Here is a 20,248-nt window from a genome sequence, read left to right on the forward strand (position 1 = left end):
TTTCATTCGTCAGTGAAATCAGAGCGCTCGATATGCAAAAGCTCGGGTGTGCTGACGCATTAGCACAGGATTGAGGGACATGATGCCCAGCATCGTAGCGGAGCCCTGAGCGAGCAAAGGGACCTGCACGATAGGCAGTAAGACCTAGAAAGCGTCCATTTGTGGGTGGTTAGAAGGCTGCACCTTGCTGAGGGATCAGGCTCACCTCCATCCAGGCCTGAAGCAGAAGGCTGAGCTGGAAAATCTAAGAAGGTACAAGCCAGCAGGCAAAGGTGTAAGAGTATTCAACTGGAAATGAAGACGCCCACGTCTAGTTTTCATGCCGTCCTGTGTGGCTTCGGGCAAGTTACTTCACCCCTCTGGGCCAGAAGGTGCTCATACTTAAAAGAGGCAGGGAAGTATGTCCTGCTATGACTCGTTCTGGGTCTATATTAGGGGGATTCTCAAGCATGGGGGGGGGTTCTGTGTTCTCAATCCTTCTCATAGTTTTGTGTTCTCCAATTTACTTTTATCGTAACCAGCTTTCGGGAAAGCACCTGTGGCCCCTTTACAGTAAGTATCAATGAGCAATAACCCTTCCAGAGGCAGAGTCAAAGAGTTTGGCTAAAGAATGGAGGGTTAACGGCGGAGCCGTCCACTTGATCTGGGAGGTCCAGTAGCTTCGGGGGCAGCAAGGACCCGCAAGGACTCTGAGATCACACCTAGTGTGATAACCAGCTTCACATGCGCACGAAGATTAAGACGCAGACCGTGTCCTTACAAAATTAAACAGGGAAACCGCCCAGATCCTGAATCTTTGCTCACCTAGGACGCTGCTTCCCTTCTAAAGGAGGCTGCAGGAGCAGAACGAGGGCTGGGGAGGACCCCCAAGGCTCAGACCTGGAAGCGCTGTATTAAGTCAAATGACTAATACGGACGGTAGAGTATATTGTTATGGGCTGAATTGTTGGTGTGTCAGGTCCCAGGTCCCCAGAATGTGACCTCATTTGGAGACAGGGTCTTTGCAGGGTGATCAAGTTAAAGCGAAGTCATTAAGGTGGGCCCTAATCTGGTGTGACCAGTGTCGTCATAAAAAGCGGAAATTTGGATGCAGGCACGTGCAGAGGGAAGGCGGTGTGCAGGCACAGGGAGAAGACAGCCATCTATAAGCCAAGGGCAGAAATCGGGAACAGATGCTTCCCTCAAAGCCCGGGGAAGGAAGCAACTAGGCTGACATCTTGATTTTGAACTTCTGGCTTCTAGAACTGTGAGAGAACACATTTCCATCGTTTGAGTCTCCCAGGCTGTGGCGATTTGCTATGACCGCCCTAGCAAACTAGTACTTCTATCATGAAAAATGTTTTCCCTGGCGGGCTTGATGAGTAACTTGATTATTAGGGTGATCTGACATTTTCCTAATTACGACTCCCTGTGGGGACCAGATAAAGGCACTCTAGACATATGTAGGTCTGTGGGCATACAGTTTGGGGAATGAGTGGTCCCTTTCTTTGGAGAAGGCACCTCATCTTCTAGGCAGGCATACCTTATGCTGTGACTCTAGATTTGGCAAGTGGAGCCTCCGTTGGACTTCAGCCTACATTGTCCCCTTAACAGGTTGTCTTTGTGCAGTGCCCAAACTGCTCAACTGTGCTCAGTGAGCCTACACGAGACCAAGTGCCCCTAAGGGACAGGGGCTTATCCTAGTGCTTTGGGGGCTCTAGGACTTAGCCCAGGGCTAGCTTTCCAAGAACTCTTAGCCAACTTTTGCTGTCTGAATAAAGGCAGCCTGATTTGCTCTAGGATTTGAAGGGAAGCAGGACACCTCCAGCTCCCAGTCTCTGTAAGTCTCCACTGCCTTGGGGAAGAAGTCCCTCTACTTGGCTCAGACTGGCCTAGACTAATTAGGACTGGCCCAACCAATCCATCATTATCTTCCAACACCGCATTCCCCTTTTAGTCAAAGTGATCAGCTCATCATACTCGACCATGCCCTCGGCACTTCCTGCCTTGCAGATGCTGTTCCCTTTCCTGGATTATTTTCCACTGCTCTCCTCTCCACGCTTAAATCCACACTTCGCCTGAGGCCTCTGAAATGGCTCCAGCCACATTGTGACCTGCCAGTCTTTTGAAATGCCACAGCATCTCAGTGTGTACCATTCAGTCCCAAGCGGTTTTAGGATGCGACCTAGCCATTCCGTAGGTGTATGTCTTTTGTCTCCAATGATACTGTAACTATGGGGGGCAAACCCTACCCAATCCTCTTCTGTGTCTATAAGAGGCCCAGTATAAGATTGTCAATCTACAGAGCAAGCTAGCAACAAACTCGTGGAACACTGACATTCACGAAGTCAAGATGATGCAGTGGGTGTTTTTCAAAGGCCTTAAACGTTTTGGAAACGTATTGAGATTATGTACAGTTGGGAAAAGCATTCTGGAATTGTAGTAAGTAAATATGGCAAAGTTCCTTGAGGCCCCAGGCCTTGGCGGGTCAGATGGGGCCATACGGCACACCCCCATACTCTAGAAAAAGGAGGATGACCCTATTCTCAGCAGCCCTCCAGGGAGGGGAATTGACGACCTGCCAGGCAGCCTCTTGCCTGGTTAATCATAAGCCCATAACCTGTGGAAGCCAAGGCCATCACCAGAACAAATTCTTTGGATACACGATTCACCGGCTCACTGGGAGGCTCATTGGCTGCTTTCCTGGGACCCAGCACCAGCTTCCTCTTGCGTCCAGAATTCTAGCGGAGAGAGGACTGCTATTCAGGAAGATGTCATTTTCATGACAAGCAGAGAAGCGCGAGCAGGTGCTGGGCTGTTTGCACAGTGTCAGGCTTACCAGGGCCTGTCCAGGGCCCTGGGGTTTCCTAATTGCAGATTTTAATTGCTTTAAAGAAAACTTCAATGGAAGTCATGTCCTCCCCACAAATGATTCAATCCTACATAGAGAGCAAATAAAGAACTGAAAAAGTATCATTCTCTAAAGCCTTAAGAGTGGTGAGTGGTTTTTAAAGAGAACCAGCAGAAATTTGTCTTTCTCTATGAAAAGCTTTTGTCATTTCCTCCTAGACCTGCCTTCCGGAGAGCCTGGAAATACGCAGGACAATGATATCTTGTGCGTGCGTCATCCCAGATCTTACATTTAACGGCGCAGGGACGGATCCGGGGCTGATAACGGCACCGGGTAGACAACACGGGGGCTTGGTGTTTGGGTTTGGTTTGCCCTCGTTTAGAAAGATGGAATGAGCCCTAATTTCTGGGGGGTGCTCCATCAAGAGAGCAAAGCACGCATGGACCGTGGCGCTCGAGGCCGGGGCCGAGAAAGGAAAGGGGAAAGGGAAACTGCGGATGTCACCTGCCAGAGCACCAACTTCTTCCTCTCACCCCACAATCCGTCTCTGTCTCAGGGTGCAGCCGGGACCGTGGGCTAGGCTGACGTGTGGGTGCAAATCACGATTTAAAAAAAAAAAAGTAACCACATACCTTGAGCTTCTGGGTCCCTTAAATCACGCCCTTAAAGTTGTGACTCTTTTTTTTTTTCTTGAAATACATTTTTTTTTTTTACAACTTTTGAAAGAGTGTACTTTGCTTCCAAGGAACCTCACAGAAAGTTATGACCCGAGTCTCTGTTGGTGGCCTTTGAGAAGGGTGGCGGGCGCCCCTCATTTCTCCTTCGGCTGCTCCCCTCCACAAAACGGGGGTTCGCCCCTGACTCATCAGAAAGCTTCCCTAGATCTGGCTGAGTGAGGGGTCCCCAGGGGAGTCTGATACCTCCCCTTTTTCCCTCCAGGATGGCGGTGGTAGCTCCTGGGAAGTGACTGCAGGGGAGTTGGGGGTGCATGCAGCCACAGTCTTTGCTCAAGAGAAAGTTCCATGCATGGCAGAGTCCACTGGGCACTTTGTTCTGTATCGGGGGGCTAAGCGGACTTGAATCCTGGAGCCAGATGGTCTGAGTTGGAACTCAAGACCCGGGGCACCAGGCTGTGCGTCAGTTTCCTCGTCTGTAAGATGGTGGTAATGACGGTACGTCCCACGGAAGGATTGCTTTGAGGATCGCAGGAGTTCTTATGTGCAAAGTCCTTAGAACAACGTCTGGCACGTAGCAAGCACAGCCAGCGGTGTAGGAGTGTTTGTGAACTGAGTAACTATAAATAAACGAGATGGTCTTAACTTTCCAGGAACTGATACACCCTTTTCTCTCTTGGGCAAGTTTGGTTTGCTATTTGTGGAATACGCAACAATCACAGAAACTCCGTAGCAACTCGAACAGAGCACTGTGGGTGTTTCGTGTGTTTGTGCGTGTAAACAAGATAGAAACGTACCCACCCAAACAGTCCTGCCCTCTCCACTTCAAACTCCAAAGTGACAAATATACCCCAGAATCGAACGGACACGTAAGGGATGGGCCTTTGGCTTGTAGAGGTGGGTTAGAGAATACTCCGAGGACAGAAGACTACAATGAAATTGTCTCTAGGCTCCACCTGAGTGTGGACCGTGGAAAGGACCCTAGGAACCCTATAGCCAGCCGCAGAGGCTTGCACTGCCTCACCCCTGCCTGAGCCCCGAGATGGGGCTTAGCTGGGGAAGGAACAGGACCTCCGGAGGGCAGGCCCTGACTGGGGCACCATCCAAAGAGAGGGGAGCAGAGGAAAAGGGACTCCTCCCAGGCCCTCCCATTGTAGGTACTTCTCCCCTCACAGGGCAGAGGGGGACAGATAAGAGGAAGCCCGGTGCCATTTTCTCTATGTTTCCGCCAATGGAGAGTTCCCACGTAAGAGGGTGGCGAGGGCTCCAGGATCAGGCAAAAACGGCCCCCAGAACACATCTCACAGAGAGAGATACTTGTTTTTATCCTGCAGCACCATCAAAGTACATATCACAAGCAGCTTGCTGAGGGGTCATTGTCTATATTCAGACTGGGCACAGGTTAGGGGGTAGCTGCGAGGCAACGTAGATCATAGTAACTGTCCTCGAGGGAGCTGCTTGGGGACTCTGTGGTTTACTAGTGGCATTAAGGAGAGAGATGTGGCTGGCCTTTGAACAGGATAAGCAGAGTTGAAGAGTCTGTGTTGGGTGCGTGTAATCAGGAGATGGCAAGGGACAGAGCGGGGGCTCAGGAGGGGCTCCTTCTTAGCCTTGCCCTTGATGGAGCCTGGTGGTCCTCTAGCTGGCTCCACCCAGGATGGCCTGAAATGTTGCCAGAGGACAGGAACTGGCTCTTAACCTACCCTTAAACCAGCAGGGCCCTGGGGAAGTTCAGGAGCCAGCTGCCCTGCGCAAAAAGCCTTGAGTTACCTATCACATTTGCAGATTTCAGGGCTCACTACTGACGGGTGGAGTTGTGATACGGTGTTTCCGCTATTTGGAGACAACAGGCTTAGTAAATAACCCCCAGAGCATAGGTCATGTAAATTACAGTAGAATAATTCGGCAGTGACGGGTTTTGAGTATTTATTGCCTTTATTGTAAAATCATCCGTTGAGCCGTAAGTTTATGTAGTTTCGTACTTTTAAATATATTTTTAAAATATTTCCTTATTTTTGAGACAGAGAGAGAGAGAGAGAGAGAGAGAGAGAGAGACAGATTGCAAGTGGGGGAGAGGCAGAGAGAGGAGACACAGAATCTGAAGCAGGCTCCAGGCTCCGGGCTGTCAGCACAGAACCCGACGCGGGGCTCGAATCCACAAACCTCGAGGTCATGACCTGAGCTGAAGTCGGACGCTCAACCAACCGAGCCACCCAGGCGTCTCTGTACAGTCTCATTTTGAATGATGGCTGTGTTTAAAGACCAGTTTACAAAAGCCCTGAAAGTTAACTATAGACTCTTTTGAGAGGATGCGAGCACGAAACCCCTGCAACCCGTGTGCCCTTGTTGTAGGAAGACGAGGCCAACCTTCACCCACGAAGGGTCTACCTTCTGTAATTCTCATGTGCAAACGCATCTGGGTACAGATGGGACAGGAGCCTGAGTGTGAGGAAAAGGTGGGGACCATTGCTCAGAAATCGGGTCGTCACTGCTTGGTCCACAGGGGAGGGCTGAGTGCACATGACCGAGGATGTATGGACACAGTGTGAACGAGGCGAATATCTGCAGGAACCTGAGTGTCCTATAAGTCAGACGGTTTCTTTTGTGCATATACACAACACACATATATATCATGTGGAAACGCTAATCGGGTATTTATATCATATGCCATGTATTATGTACTAAATAAAATGTTTTATTATAGATTATATTAAATATATCAAATAGATTTATATAAAATATATTTTATATATTATATACTTATATTTATCTTAAGTGTATATTAATATAGTAAATGTAAATGGATATAAATAAATAAATAAATAACAAATAAATGAACAAATAAATCCTTAATTTGGCATACGGCTGCCCAGCAAAAGAGCCTATTTCCCAGCTTCCTTTACAGCCAGGCGTCCCCTCGTGTTTGTTTAAGCTCTGGCCAGTGGCCTTCGAGCAGGAACGTTGTGGGCAAATTTCAGAGCTGCTGTTAAAGGGAAAGAGTAGGGGCGCCTGGGTGGCTAAGTCGGTTAAGCGTCCGACTTCAGCTCAGGTCACGATCTCGCGGTCCGTGAGTTCGAGCCCCGCGTCGGGCTCTGGGCTGACGGCTCGGAGCCTGGAGCCTGCTTCCGATTCTGTGTCTCCCTCTCTCTCTGCCCCTCCCCCGTTCATGCTCTGTCTCTCTCTGTCTCAAAAATAAATAAACATGAGAAAAAAATTTTTACAGGGAAAGAGTAGATATCCTCATTCCGTATTGTCTCCTCTGACTGGCTGGAATGTGGGCATGTTATTGGGGTCTGAAGCAGCCATTTTGGGCCACGAGGGAAGAGGCAGGCATTGCAGAGGGCAGATCATCGGGGTAGAAGGCTCTGCGTTCCTAGTGTTTCTGACAATGCCATACCAACCTACCCAGACTCCACGAGAGAGAGGAATGCACATTTTTCTTGTTTGAGCCCCAGTAATTTGGAATCTATTGGAGGAGCCAAACCAATATCCTGATATCACACAGTGCGTTTATCTGCCCGCGATGAACAATTGGAACATGTCTGAGGTAAAAGTAGACCTCTTAGCCTTCCCCCAAAAGACTTTGCAGAATTTTAATTCACTTTCTGCATCTTATTCTTTTAACTTTTTAGAGAGTGAGGGTCAGGTATATAGTTAAGTTCCTACCCAGTGCACCTGACGTGAAGATAGCTACGTCAGGCTGGCTGCTCTGTTTGTTTGTGTTTTTCTTTCAAGCAGGTGTTGCTGCAAGTTGAAGTTGACGTTTTCAACCCTGCGTATTAGGCTGTGTAGTATTTCAGGGCTTTTGTGTATTAGTTGATGTTTTCAACCCTGTGTATTAGACGTTTAGGCAAGGTAATCTTGCCTCGTTCAACCTAGACGTATTTGTAACTTTGCATTATTTTCTAGTAATGCTAAAATTCTCAGCATCCCGGTACTCACAGGGCCGAGCACAGTCTCTGAAATCATCAGTGTCGGGAACATGAGCAATGGATTTGAGCTTTAGATGCAGTGAGAGCCACTTGAGACCAAGACTAGTGATAGGTAAGGGTAATGAAGCCTGGTAATGCTTGTCTTGGTCAACAGTGAAGTGCGATTTCAAAGTCAGGAGGCTGTTGTACTTGTTCAACCCCCAAACGGACGCCGGAAGTCTCTTCCAAAGAGCAGCTCCAAAACTGGGAGCTGGTGACCTGCTGCAGATTTGCCCAGGGAACTACCCTGAAGGATACGGCCATGATGGATGTAGAAATTCTGGAATATGGAGAAAAATCAGATTTATTATTTTCCATTCGCTACCTTTTTATTCATTTGTTTATAAGAGCGCTTAAATGAGAAAGAAGTTCATTGAGGACATTTCAGTGAGGTCTGCAAGGTCATGAACATAAATAATCGTGCATCGATTTGAGCAATTGTCCGCCACAGAAGGTTCCTTCTTGAGTGTATTCAAAGCCCTCCATGGCCTGGAGAACCGTGCCCTCCCACAGAGCTTCCCGAGTGTCAGTCCGACAGGCAGCCTACGCTCCCAATAGACCGTGAACTTCACTGTTCATGCCTGGCTGGTGCTAGCCTTGGCTCATCCTCTCCTCCTTCCCTAAGAATGAATTATCCTTTGACTTGAGTTTTTGTTTGAGTAAAGACTTTCATCGTCAAGTTGAGCTATTTATTATTAGAGTCTATACCTGGATTAGCCCACATGTATGGGGACTTATATTTATTTGGATCAAGCATAGCAGCTTTAATTGGGAGAACATGGCAAGTCAGCAGGAAGCATGCATGAGATAAAGACTAAACGGTCACAGAAATGGGAAGATGGGCTTGCAAGGAAGAGTCTGAGGAGTGATTTCCCACGAGGAGCTGCCTGACAGGAGAGTTTACAAATTGGAAGACGTTTCTAGGGGAGGAAATGGGAAAATGATATGACTCTCTGGAAATCCTTACAAATAAGGGCAATTCTTATTCCCCCAGGGTAGTTGGTTATTCATCACGAACACAGGACGATGGAGGGAGGCAGATGGTCTCTTTCTACCCTGGGTTTTTGGACAGTGGAACAGAAGCAAATCTGAAACTTCAGGAAGAGAACCTTAAAATGTATGGGTAGCTGGAGCGGCCCCAGCAAAGATCAGGACCCCTGGGATGCCCGGTGGCCTCCCTCTGCTGTGCTCTGAAGCAACCCCAATAGGAGCCATTTTCTGTGATTGGAGAGGGGTGTGTGTGTGTGTGTGTGTGTGTGCATGGCCGCACGCACGCGTGGGTGGGTGATTGTTCTTTTCACGCAGAGAAGTCTGTATCACCGATTTGAGAACACAGAATTTTATAGCTTTGTGTGAAACTATTTTCAGGTTAATTCTCAATTACACCCTTTGGCTTGGAGGGTCAAGTTGTTTGGTTTCCAGCGAATATTGCGGTTGTACCTGTGGTTACCCACTGACTTCTCATCTGCTTTGCTTATCTGATAACAGGCAAATGGGGAAAGAGCTTTTAATATCCCCCAAAAGGGGAAGATTGGTAATTAGTTATTCACCGCATGGAATCAGGCCAGGTCAGTTTACTCCAAGAAAGAAAACAATCTGGATACTGGACTTTGGGGTTCCTTTTCCACAAGCTTTTTGCTTACCACTGGTCTCTGGATCGCTTTTAGTTATTTCTTTTTTACTTTCTGTTTGTATTTAAAGGCAGGCCAAAGCATTAGACACTGCGGAAGAGAAAGCAACTTCACCTCCTCCTCAACTGTGCCATTTTCCTGGCAGGTCTTAAATTTCGACCCCACACCGGCCAGCCCGGGGTCGGCGCGTATCCGCTCCCCCGGGAGGGGGGTCGTCGTTGGCCCCATCCCTCCGTCTGCACGGAGCGGCAGCAAGGGCATCCTTGAGAAAAAGCAATGGGTGAAGTTAACCGAAAGAGAACGCAGAAGGCAACAGCCAGAAACGGCGGAGGGGGGGAACGAGAGCGGCGGCGACAGGAAGGGAGGCGGTGGCGCGGGTCCTGGCGCGGCGCGCGCTGCAGCGACGGAACTTCTGCAAAAGCTGCCTGCCCGCGTTATCAGTGGCGCGCAGGCCTGTGGTTTTCTCGCTCTCGCAACCCTGCTTTAACTGCCGGTTTATTTTTCGACAAACAGGATGCCTCCATCTGAGGCTGTCAGCATCCCAGGCTCAGAGAGAGAAAAGAGGTAGTGCAGCCCCACCCTAGAGGCAAGGCGGGGAGGGGGGGGGTGTCTGTTTTAAGAGGCTTCCCAGAGAAGAAAGGAGCCTGCAGGTGCAGCCGCTGGGAAAGCGTCGAGGAGGGCGGGTGAGGAGGCAGGAGGGAGTGAAACCCGGGGGCCCCCACCCTCTACCCTGTAACTGATTACACTGTTGCGCCTTTGCAAGAATCTGGAGCCGGGGAGGCCCAATCGCGGGGGCCAGGCTGCAGATTTAAGGACAAAGCTCCTTGAACGTCAGTGTGCCTGCAAATCGCCGGGAAGCTTTTGTGAAAATACAGGTTGATTCTGCAGGTCTGGGCCGCGGTTGGAGATTCTGAACTTGTACCAAGTTCCCAGGTGATGTCACTAGCCCCAAGACCACATTTTGACTCAAAGCAAGGCCTTGGGAGAGTCCTGTCTGGCCATTTGCCATAAATTTCTTGTTTGGAGTCTCTGTGGAGGCTACAAGCCACGGGGCCCAGGGTTCCGCAGGAGAGTGAATCCTCACGGAGGCCTTGAACTTACTTCAGCCAAGAGGCGTTTGTTCCATGGCTGTGCTTTAATGCCCGCCACCTTGCTACTGGAAAAGCGAATTCCTTCCTGCTCCAGAGGGAAGGAAAATTCGAAAGAGTTAAGGGATTTTTAACATCCCAGCTGGGACCACCTTCAGGGATTCAGGCGAGTCTAGGTTAGGTCCTGGGCCCACAGGTGGTGGGGGAGGGGGAGGATGTGACAAATACATAAAAAGCTCACACAAGAAACTCCAAACCAGCCAGGGGCCTCCTGTTGACTAGATGTGTTCGCATCTCGGAATTCCCGCACGTCCACAGCTTTTTCAGAAGCTGTGTAGTTTGGTGCAGCGGGATAGAATCCGGAGCCCACGTCTGAGTGTTCTAGACCCGACTTGATCTCTCGCTAACCCTAGAATCCCATGGCGTACGCTTTAAAGTACATATTTTTGAGTCGCAGGTAATAAGCAGTAAGTGCGATCTTGGCTCGGAGAGACCGGACTAGAAAAATCCATGGTATGCGAGAAAAATCACGAGAAGCCTCACCCTTCTGGAATGAATACGTCCCTGCAGAGCAGGCGCTAGCTGTCACATGGAGAACTGAATCTGACTACACCCTGAAATTTCATGAAGATTCTATTTTGACTTCATCAAAACCAGTCCAAGCCTTCCTGTTGCTGAGCATCTCTCTAAGTACTAGCAAGGTTACGGGGCTGCGAAGATGCAGATTCTGGGGCCTCTCAGGGTCTCTCATGAGGCCCAAGAATCTGCATTTTAACAAACCCTGCAGCCGGATTCTTAGGTGCTGCCAACCTAGGACCCCCCCACCCCCCCATTGGCAAGTTCAAGTGCGGCCTTCCTTCTGCAACATTCAAAGATCTGGCTTCAATTTTGCTGCTCACTGGTGAGCCAGAGTGGTCTCTTCATGGCCCATGAGCATCTCCTGAACCAGCTCGACTGGCCCCCTCATTTATGTCATCTCCTTCGTCCTCCCCAGCCCCGGATAAGATGGCCGCTTCTCCTCTGGACCCTCCACAGATCACTTCTGAGTTCAGCAACCAGTCATCTTCCTGGTGTGATGCTTCTCCCGTCTTTGCTGCGCTCTTCAATTATCATTTTGTCCCCTGACTCTTTCTCCTGCTTGGGATTTGCCTTCTTTACCAGACAGTGAGCTCCCTGAAGGCCATTTCATGCCACGTAATCTTTGCATTCCAGGCTATTTTCTAATACACGGTCACGCACATATCAGCCACTCAGTACATTCGCTGATGGGTCATTGCTAACATGTTCTACAGAGTGCGATCAACCAGGCACCTGGTGGGTCTGGGATCAGAAGAGGCTGGGAAGGAAAATGGGGGTGGTAGTGATATGGTCGAAAACCTGGTTATATAGTCATGAAAGACACAGATGGAGTGGGGAAAGGGGAGGGTGGACGCCCAGCTCATCGGCTTGCTGTGTGAAGTGGGGAAGGAGTTTCTTCTTGTTAAATATAGTTTCCATTCTACTTGAAATCCAGATGGTCAAATCTGCGAACCGAAGGATGGGTGTCTATTTTTCAAACTCATCCCCTGGTGGTGGTGACTCTCTTGAGTGGCCTCTCCCCACTGTCCCCTCTGCTCCAACTGACCTCTCTCCTTTTTTGCACAGTTGGTGGTCAGCTCAACAGCCTACTCCAAGTTCAAGTTAGAGGAAATTTCATGTGTTACATATAAGTAAACACAATAAAAGTATGGGAGTGCATCAATGATTTAGCAGAGATCAGTAAACATACCTCAACTTTAATCCCAACATAGCTAGGATTACTGCTCACGCAGACTTGGCTTACTTTCCTGGCCTTTCTAAGTTCTGAATTCTTACTGTTATCTCAGAGCCTCCATGTTTTCATTTTCAAACTCAGCTAACAATATTGGCTCATAAGGCATAGGGTGGGCAAGGGGACAATGTATGGAGACCTCCCGAGAGCCTAGGCACAGAAGGTGCTACTAACCCATAGAACCCTGTTCCTAAGTTCAATATACTTCCCGAGGAATGCCTCCTGGTGTTCCAGGCTATTCCTTGCTTCAGGCACCTTCAGTGCCTCTCAACCACAGCCCCATCGTTCTCCTCCAATCCTTAACTTGTCTCTTACGGGAATCTTTTGGCCTCAGGAGGAATCCTTTCCTTCTTGGGTTTCAGGCACATCCCTGTTAGCCGTCTGGTCACTCTGCTCACCTGTGTGGACGTGCCCCCAAACTCTGCTCCTAGGACTCCTGCCTTCTCCTTATCTCCTCTCTCCAGCCTATGATCTGGAGTCTCTATATGCTGTCTCTGGCGTTGTCTCTTTACGCTGGGTTCTCTTATCTTTTATCTGTCTTCTTCCTTTTCCTCTGATACTCAAAGCCCTTATGATAGTCTTTAGAACATCTGTTTAAGGTGATAGCTTCCTCCTCCACATAGTAAAGAGATTAGGATCCTCTTTTGTAATATGAAGGTGCTTAGAATAGATACTGGTCTATGATATTGGTCCTTGGGAATCCCCAAATGACCTCTGCCACCATAATTTCTAAGGCCTTTCAGTTTTTCCATCTACCCTTTGACAGGTACTCACTCCCTGAAGACATGCACACTTGCTTCCCCAATTTCAGGGGGAGGGGTAGCACTTTGCAGAAACCAAAACACCAAGAGGATTGAATAAAGGGCAGAAATACATCTCTACAACCATAACTCTGGTGATAGATAATACGAGGTTGGATTATCAAGCTCGTCATTATTTACATTTGGGGCCTGGTCATTCCCTACTGTAGTGGGCTATCCTGTGCATTGTAAGAAGTGTGATAGCATCTTTTGCCTCAACTGGCTAGATCCCAGTACACTTCTCCTATCCTCCCGCCATTTGTGGCCATTACAAATGTCTCTAGACATTGTCAGATATGCCCCAGGGGCAACACTGCCCCTCACCTTGCACCCGCTCCCTCTAGTTAAGAACCACCAATTTAAGATACTTCATGGTGAAAAGCTTGGTGAAGAAAATGGGAAAAGAAATGGGAAATATATCTAGAAAGAAGGTTCCAATATATGGTCTAAACAAATGAAAAAGGAGACTGAACAAACAGATCCATGGGAAAGGAACCACAAGAACAGATCTTAAGGAAAAGGATGAAAATTACAAATATAAGAAGGCATTTATTTGGACAGAGGATCCACTAAGGAATGTTCCTGAATGGAACAAAGAATGAGGGCCAAGTTTGACAGAATCCTTCCTAGCTGCAGATGTGGCTATGGGCAAAGCTGAGTGTATCCATGTGACCTGGGTCCAGGCCTGGCTGAGGGGCATTTAGGTGCAGATGGGCTTTGGGAGAATGGTCGGCGTGTTTAGGAACACAAGATACTCCAGTTGTTCAACAAATACTCATGGTTTCCGAACAGAATGGGGAACACGCGTATGCAACGTCACCTGGCCAACATTTCACTGAAGAACATTCCCCCCTTGATTGAGAGCTATGGAGAAAACGTGCTGCATCCACAAGACAGTCTCTGTGTCCACTCACCTTCCCAAGACTTTACCGAGAAAGGCAAAACCGAGACCTTAATGACAAATCTGCTGTAAGTTATTTACCAAGCCTTTTCTGGTTTTCCACTAGTTTTCTTTTTTGGACAGGAAAAAAAAAATGGTTTAGCTTTCCAATAAAAAGGCTTTTTAAACTGGTAACAGAAGAATAGAGGGCATCCCTTCTGTTGTTTTTTGTTTGATGTCTTAGAGGTAACTCGATGGGAAATGGAGTGGACCTCATTATCCATCCTGAGATAAGAGATTCTCTTGGTCATTGACATTTCTTTTTCCACAAAGGTATTCAATTTAAAGCACAAACCAGTCAACTCAGGAACAGAAAAAGCCCCTTCACTATGTGTTTTTCTCACACGTTTCTTGTGTACTTACCCAGCCTCCCACAATGGACACCCACCAGACCTTCCAGCCCAACACCCTTTGGACAGAAGTGGGATCAGCCCCATGCGGCCTGCTTCTCCTTACCCTAATATCCCCACATACTCTTTCCTATCCTTAGCTAATCACAAGAGTTAAGGTGGGGAGCCAAGTCTGAGTAGAGGTCTTAATTTCTCACTCCCAGCTGTGGTTGTATGGCTGGAGAGAGACTATCGTGGCCTCTTCTGCCCATACAACTGGGCCTTCTATACCTAAGCAGTAAGCACAAGGCCAGTGGATTTATCCATCTATCTGTTCAGCTGCCTATCCATGCATCCATGAATCCATCCATTCATCCAAAAATTCATCCATGATCCATCTGTCCATCCGTCCATCCATCCACCCATTCATCTATCCATCCATCCATCCATCCATCCAACCATCCATCCACCTATCCATCCATCCGTCCACCTATCCATCTATCCATCCATCCATCCATCCATCCACCCATTCATCTATCCATTCATCCATTCATCCATCCATCCATCCCTCTGCCCATCCATCTACTCATTCATCCATCCACCACCCATTCATCCAAACATCCATCCATCCATCCTTCCATCCATCCATTCACCCATTCATCCACCAATCCATCTGTCCATCCATCCAACATTTGTTCAGTGCCCACATCTTTTCAGGTGCTGTGAGAAAAAGAGAAAAGGATTCATGAGATTATTTCTCAAAGAGCTCAGAGTCTCTGGGAGAATATGTTTAGAAACAGAAAACCTTGAATTACATTTTGGTGAGTACTGCTGTACCTACACGAACTGAATAAATAATAGAACCAGAATGTGCCTTGTTGCAGGAGACCCCAACGGGTACCCTAGAAGTCTTGGCTACCCCTGCATCACTCTGGTAGCCCAATGGCGTCAGGGAGCAAACATAGACTGTGTCCATCTATGTCTATGACAGGGGTGTGGGGATGCCTGGTCTTTTTCCTGCAGTGTTTCTAACAGACACACGTCCCACGACTTATAACTCGCACACTGACTTCCCTGCACTGAACAACAGCCCCATGGACTGGCTGGCTAACCCTGCTACCAGAAGTTATGGGAGCAATGACAATTGTGCAGAAGAAATCTTTCCCCAGAGAGGATTTGAAACTAATATGCAGAAAAGTGACATTGAAGATGCTTTGGCACTTCTGAAACTTTTGACTAAATCTTCAATGATCTGTAGGTCCTGGAATCTCTCCCTACCTGGTCTTTTGACTACTTTTCTCCTAGATATCTAGAGCCTTCATCAAAGACATGCTGAGAGTACCCATATGAAAAAGGAAATAAAATGGGTTGTTCAAAATCAGGATTCAGAACTGCAGCCTCCTGAGCTTCTAATAGTTTTGAAATCGTTAAGAGCTCTATTGCTGTCAAGTATTTCCCTTGATGTCTGTAATGAGAGGCTAAGATCGCTCATTTTTACTTTATTCCAAAGGACATGAGTGCCCAGGTCACACCCTCTCTAGAAGACTGTCTCTTAAGTATGCGTAGTTTAGTGGTTAAGCATTCAGGACCCCAAACCAGACTAGAGTGGTGCCCCACCATGCCACCTCCCAGCCGCGTGCACCTCGATGAGTTTTGTGGCACACTGTGCCCTGGTCCCCCATCTGCAAAACGAGGAGATTAACTGTCCCCACTGTGTAGGTGACAACAATGATGTAAGTGCCTATTTGTAGGCACCTAACACAGGGCCTGGCCCTTGGAAAATGCTACATAATAGTGCTTGCTCAATACAACTGGACATTCCCCAATGCTTTCTTGTCACTTCCTATGGGATGACTTCTTCCTGCTGAGCTTTAATCATTGTGTATGTCAACCACAACAGCCTGGATGCATTGTCCCAGGAGCACCTAATTTTCCCTCTCTTGCCCTAGAAAAACTCTTGAAGGTCAGGTTAACAGGTCTGATTTCTTCTAGAAAGTAATCCCAATTTACTAATTCTTTCTTGTTTGTCCTCAGCAGACTGGAATCTTAAGGTACCCTTGATTCTCTGCTCTTAATTACGGGACCTATGGCTGCCTGCCCTAATTTCAAGGCCCTTGCTCATGGACCGTCCCTTTTGGTGGACAGCCTGAGCCAGCGCTGGAAGATGGGGACCAGCCAGGTGTGGTGGATACAAACATGTCGGAGAACGTCAGAATCACCACATTTTTAAAATTTCCTGACCCATAAGTAAATGGGAAGCACCAATAATGGATTGGTCCCTAAGGTTTCTCCGGAGCAGTGGTTCTCAAACGAGGGGTGATTTCATCACTCAGAGGAGATGTGGCGATGACTGGAGCCGTTTTTTTGTTTGTCCCAGCTTGGGGTGGTGACGCTTCTGGCATCCAGTGGGTGCGGGCCGGGGACGCTGCTAGACGTCTCCCAACACACAGCACAGTTTTAACGAACCATAGTCTGGTCCCCCAAGTCAACAGTGGTGAGGGTGAGAAACTTTGCACAGAATTAACAGAAGGCGAAATCGCAGCCTGCACGATGCCTTTCACTCAGAAGTTCAGCACGGAAAGATCTCAAACATCCGCCCTCTCATTTCCCAGGTGGGACCTGGGAGCGGAAGATCACGTGCAGGGGTGCACACAGCTGGAGCCGAGACCCGCGTCAGCCCAGGGCTCTCTGCCCCCCCTCCACACTGCATCCCATGCCTGCCAACATCAGGGTTCGCTTTGCAGAGTTCGCTTGCCGTGGTGTGTAAAGACAAAAGTGGGAAAATCAAGCAGAGTGGTGTCTCGCAAAAAAAAAAAAAAAAAAGGCAAATCAGGTGGGCAGTCGAAGCCCCACTACCCCAGGTGAATTCAGCTACAGTTTGCCGCGTATTCCGGTATTCCTAACTTAGTCCTCCTGGCCACCTAGCAGGTAAGCACCGCCACCACCTGCTGCTCAGAGGACGAGAGGAGGCCCAGAGAAGGTAAGCAGGTGGCTCAAGGTGACAGCGGGAGCCCTCTGACCCAGAGGGCCGTGACCACCGCCCGCCCTGTCCGGGGATACGAGTGGGTAAGCCAGCGACATCCGGGCTGGGCTCTGCCTCCTGCCAGCCCTGTGGCCTGGGCTGTTCCGTGTGCCTTTTTTATTGTTGTCAAATGGGGATTAAGAGCCGTACTTATCTCATAAGGTTTTTATTGAAAGCGATCATGGTGGCAATGTGCCTGCTGCTTCGTAAGCACCGGTGAGTGTTGGTGAATGTTGGTGAATGTCATTAATAAGCAGCCGTGAGACTGAACTGTCATCTGCGGCACAAGCCAGAAGCCTTCCCAGCGGGATCACAGAGGGCACGTGACTGCACTGAGTCTGGCGGTGGGGGCTCCTCCCTCTCATCCTCCTGGTCCAGAACCTGTCCAGGGCCAGGCAGCAAGGTCCTTCCCTGCCTTCTACTCCTTCGGGCCACGTTACCGAAACGTGGAATGGACAGATGAGGCTGTCATTTCTGTGTGAGTGACAGGATCGAGGCTGGCCTGACGTGGTTGACGTGGGCAGCTAGGGCCTCCGAGGGAGGCCACTGGGGGCCTGGGGGCCAGGATTCCCCAGGAAGGACCAGAGCCTGCCTGAAGGTCAAGCGGAGATCACGGAGGGAAGACGGCGGGACGGAGAGAGGGAGGGAAGCCGGGCTGGGGCAGGCCGGGCCAGGCCCTGGGGTGCGTGCAGATGGCCCTAAGTAAGCATGCGAGGGTGTTTTCTGAGTCACAAGAATTCCCCACATATAATCTCTAGCGCATGGAGATTTTTCTTTCCCTGTCATTTGCACACTCTGCATAAGGAAAGCAACTCTTTTGAGGTGATACAGAATCACCTTTCCAGAGGAGCTTTATTAGTTTACTATTATTTTTTATTGCGGAGAATAATTAGCTTGAGCGCCTTTTAATTTGTTCCCATTAAGATGTTTGCATAGCAGCAATTAGAGCCTGGCGGGCTCCCTGCCTCCTCGGTGAGCAGGGGCCTCTCACTGGCTGCAAGCTGGCTTGGGGGGGGAAATGTAATTAATTCTTGCGGCCTTTGCCACGTGGAGAGCCCAAGGAGAAAGGGAAGGAACTTTCTGTGACTCTGTGGTACTGGCTGTAGACTAATCAGATGGGAAATGCCTTTTTATACTAATAAGGTTAAAGAGAAAACGAAAACCTCAAACCCACCTACTTGAAAACAGGATTTGTAATGATGTCGGAGCACTGGCAACATGGACTTCTGAAATGACAAATGTCTCTGCCGAAGGGTGGAGAGGCTGTTCTCAAAGGCTCACCAACCAGTCAGTGGGTCTCTTGCTGTGCAGCTGGCCCCCGGTGACGTGGAGGGTCCTGTTTACAGGAGGGGTCGAAGCCACTTCTTGGTGGCACAGCTGAGTCTGCTGTTTCCACGGTAGAATTTTTATCTCGGCCAGGGGAATATTTGGATGTGGGCGTTTGCTGGGACCTTCACTGGAACCCTGGCCAGGGTCAGGGTCATGACAGTGCAGGCTTTGGGGGGGCTCCTTGGCTTCCTAAAGGATGAACTCATGTATGAGACCCCTGATTACTGGGCAGATCATTCTGTGGGCTCTTCTGTATGTGGGTCCCGGGACGCGGACCAGGATGCGGCAAGAGAGCCACCTAGGGCGCAAAGTTTAAGGAGGCGCTGTCTCTCGAAGCCGGGCCGGCCTGCGGGGTCAGCCCACCCGTGAGCGAGCACCTCCTGAAGACTTTTTTGCAAAGTGCCTTGCTGTCTCACCGGAGTGCCACCCCTGGCGGACTCCCAGACTGCTGGATTAAGACAGATGGCTGGGGAGAAATACTTAGGGCTGGTTTCTCCCCACCCAAAGTAGCATCCCACCATTGCCTTGGGAACAGGCCATTCAGGCGTACAACCTAGTTTGAGCACCAGTGACTTAGAGAAGCGTCTCTCGTGCACTGCCCTGGAACCACATGAATGTCTCCCTTGGGGGCAGCTCTGATGGGGCGGGACCACCATGAGGGTCAAAGTGAGCCGGGCATCGGTGACGCGGATGGGAGGGACCCACGCCGCCGAATGCATCCAGAGACCCGGGATAATGGATGGTACCCCGGCTCAAGGCCGCCTGAGGTTCAACCTCTCCTCTCGCTCAGCACACACGGTGTCACCTGCTGTCCAGGGGCCTCGACTCGTCTCTAACTCTGTCGGGTGTCGAACCAAGAGAAGGGCAACCTCCCGACAGGCAGACCGTGGGCTCGGCGGTGAACTCCTCCACTTGCCCCTGGCTCCCTCATTGACATTCAGCCCCACCTCGCGCAGGTTACCTAACCTCTGCGTGCCACGCTTCCCTCGGTGAAATCTGATTAGCGATGAGAATTCCTGCTCACAGGTTTTCGCGGAGGATTTCATGAGGTGACACAAGCAAGAGCTTGGCACCAATGCAGTGCTGGTACATAGCTGATGCCCAATAAATACCAGCTTTCCTATGACCAGTTCGGCCTTGTTAAGCTCAGCCCTCTGCCACGAAGCACTAAGATCATTTCTGCGCTGTTACAAGAGAAGTAGAGCCGGTAATTCATCCCCGTCTGTGCCCGGCCACAGGGCCCCTTTCTGGGCTCAGCAGAGGTTTACTCTCCAGCCGTAGCCCCTGTTCTACACATCTTCGGTGGCATTTCTCGGGGCTACTTGTCACCTACTGGCTCATCCTGTGTCTGCTGCTTCATGTTTTACCTCAAAGCTTGACAACCTTCCAAAGCGGGGACCGTTGCCCCCACTTTACAGATGAGAAACCCGGGCCCCGCACGTTCGGGTAGATGGCTCAGATTCACGCAGGTGGTGAGTGCTGGTGATGGGGTAGAAACCAACCCCCTGACCTCAAAGCCCCGGGACCCCCGCACCACCCCTCCTGGCGGATCAAGACCTGGCGATCAAGAACACTTGATTCCTTCCGGAGTGAAGCTTATGCTTAAACATCCGTCGGAGAGTCCAAGTGAAGGAATAAAGGTCTGCTTGTAAAAGCGGAGTCCCAGTTAGCCATTTGTAGGCGTCCAGAACTTTTCTGTGTCAAATTGGGGTATTCTCGGAGGAGAAGGGAAAAGCATCACAACTTGCACTTTTAGGTGTATCTTATTTTAATTTCCATTTTTAGGCTGTCTTTTATAATGCGTAAACCATAATTATATCAGCA

The 20,248-nt window shown here is 49.4% G+C and overlaps 1 protein-coding gene and 1 long non-coding RNA gene across 6 annotated transcripts in view; one reads left to right on the top strand and one right to left on the bottom strand.

Moving 5' to 3' along the window:
* The window catches only part of RUNX1 (RUNX family transcription factor 1), a 255,027-nt gene that overhangs the window by 221,650 nt on the left and 13,129 nt on the right, over positions 1–20,248 (bottom strand). The window lies entirely within an intron of this gene.
* On the top strand, positions 6,291–16,710 carry LOC115523918. Its single transcript, XR_003971884.1, has 3 exons — positions 6,291–6,489; positions 16,409–16,413; positions 16,700–16,710. It is a non-coding gene; the product is annotated as an uncharacterized LOC115523918 (long non-coding RNA).

The sequence above is a fragment of the Lynx canadensis genome, chromosome C2 (genome assembly GCF_007474595.2).
Source record: "Lynx canadensis isolate LIC74 chromosome C2, mLynCan4.pri.v2, whole genome shotgun sequence".
NCBI classification, from domain to species: Eukaryota; Metazoa; Chordata; class Mammalia; order Carnivora; family Felidae; genus Lynx; species Lynx canadensis.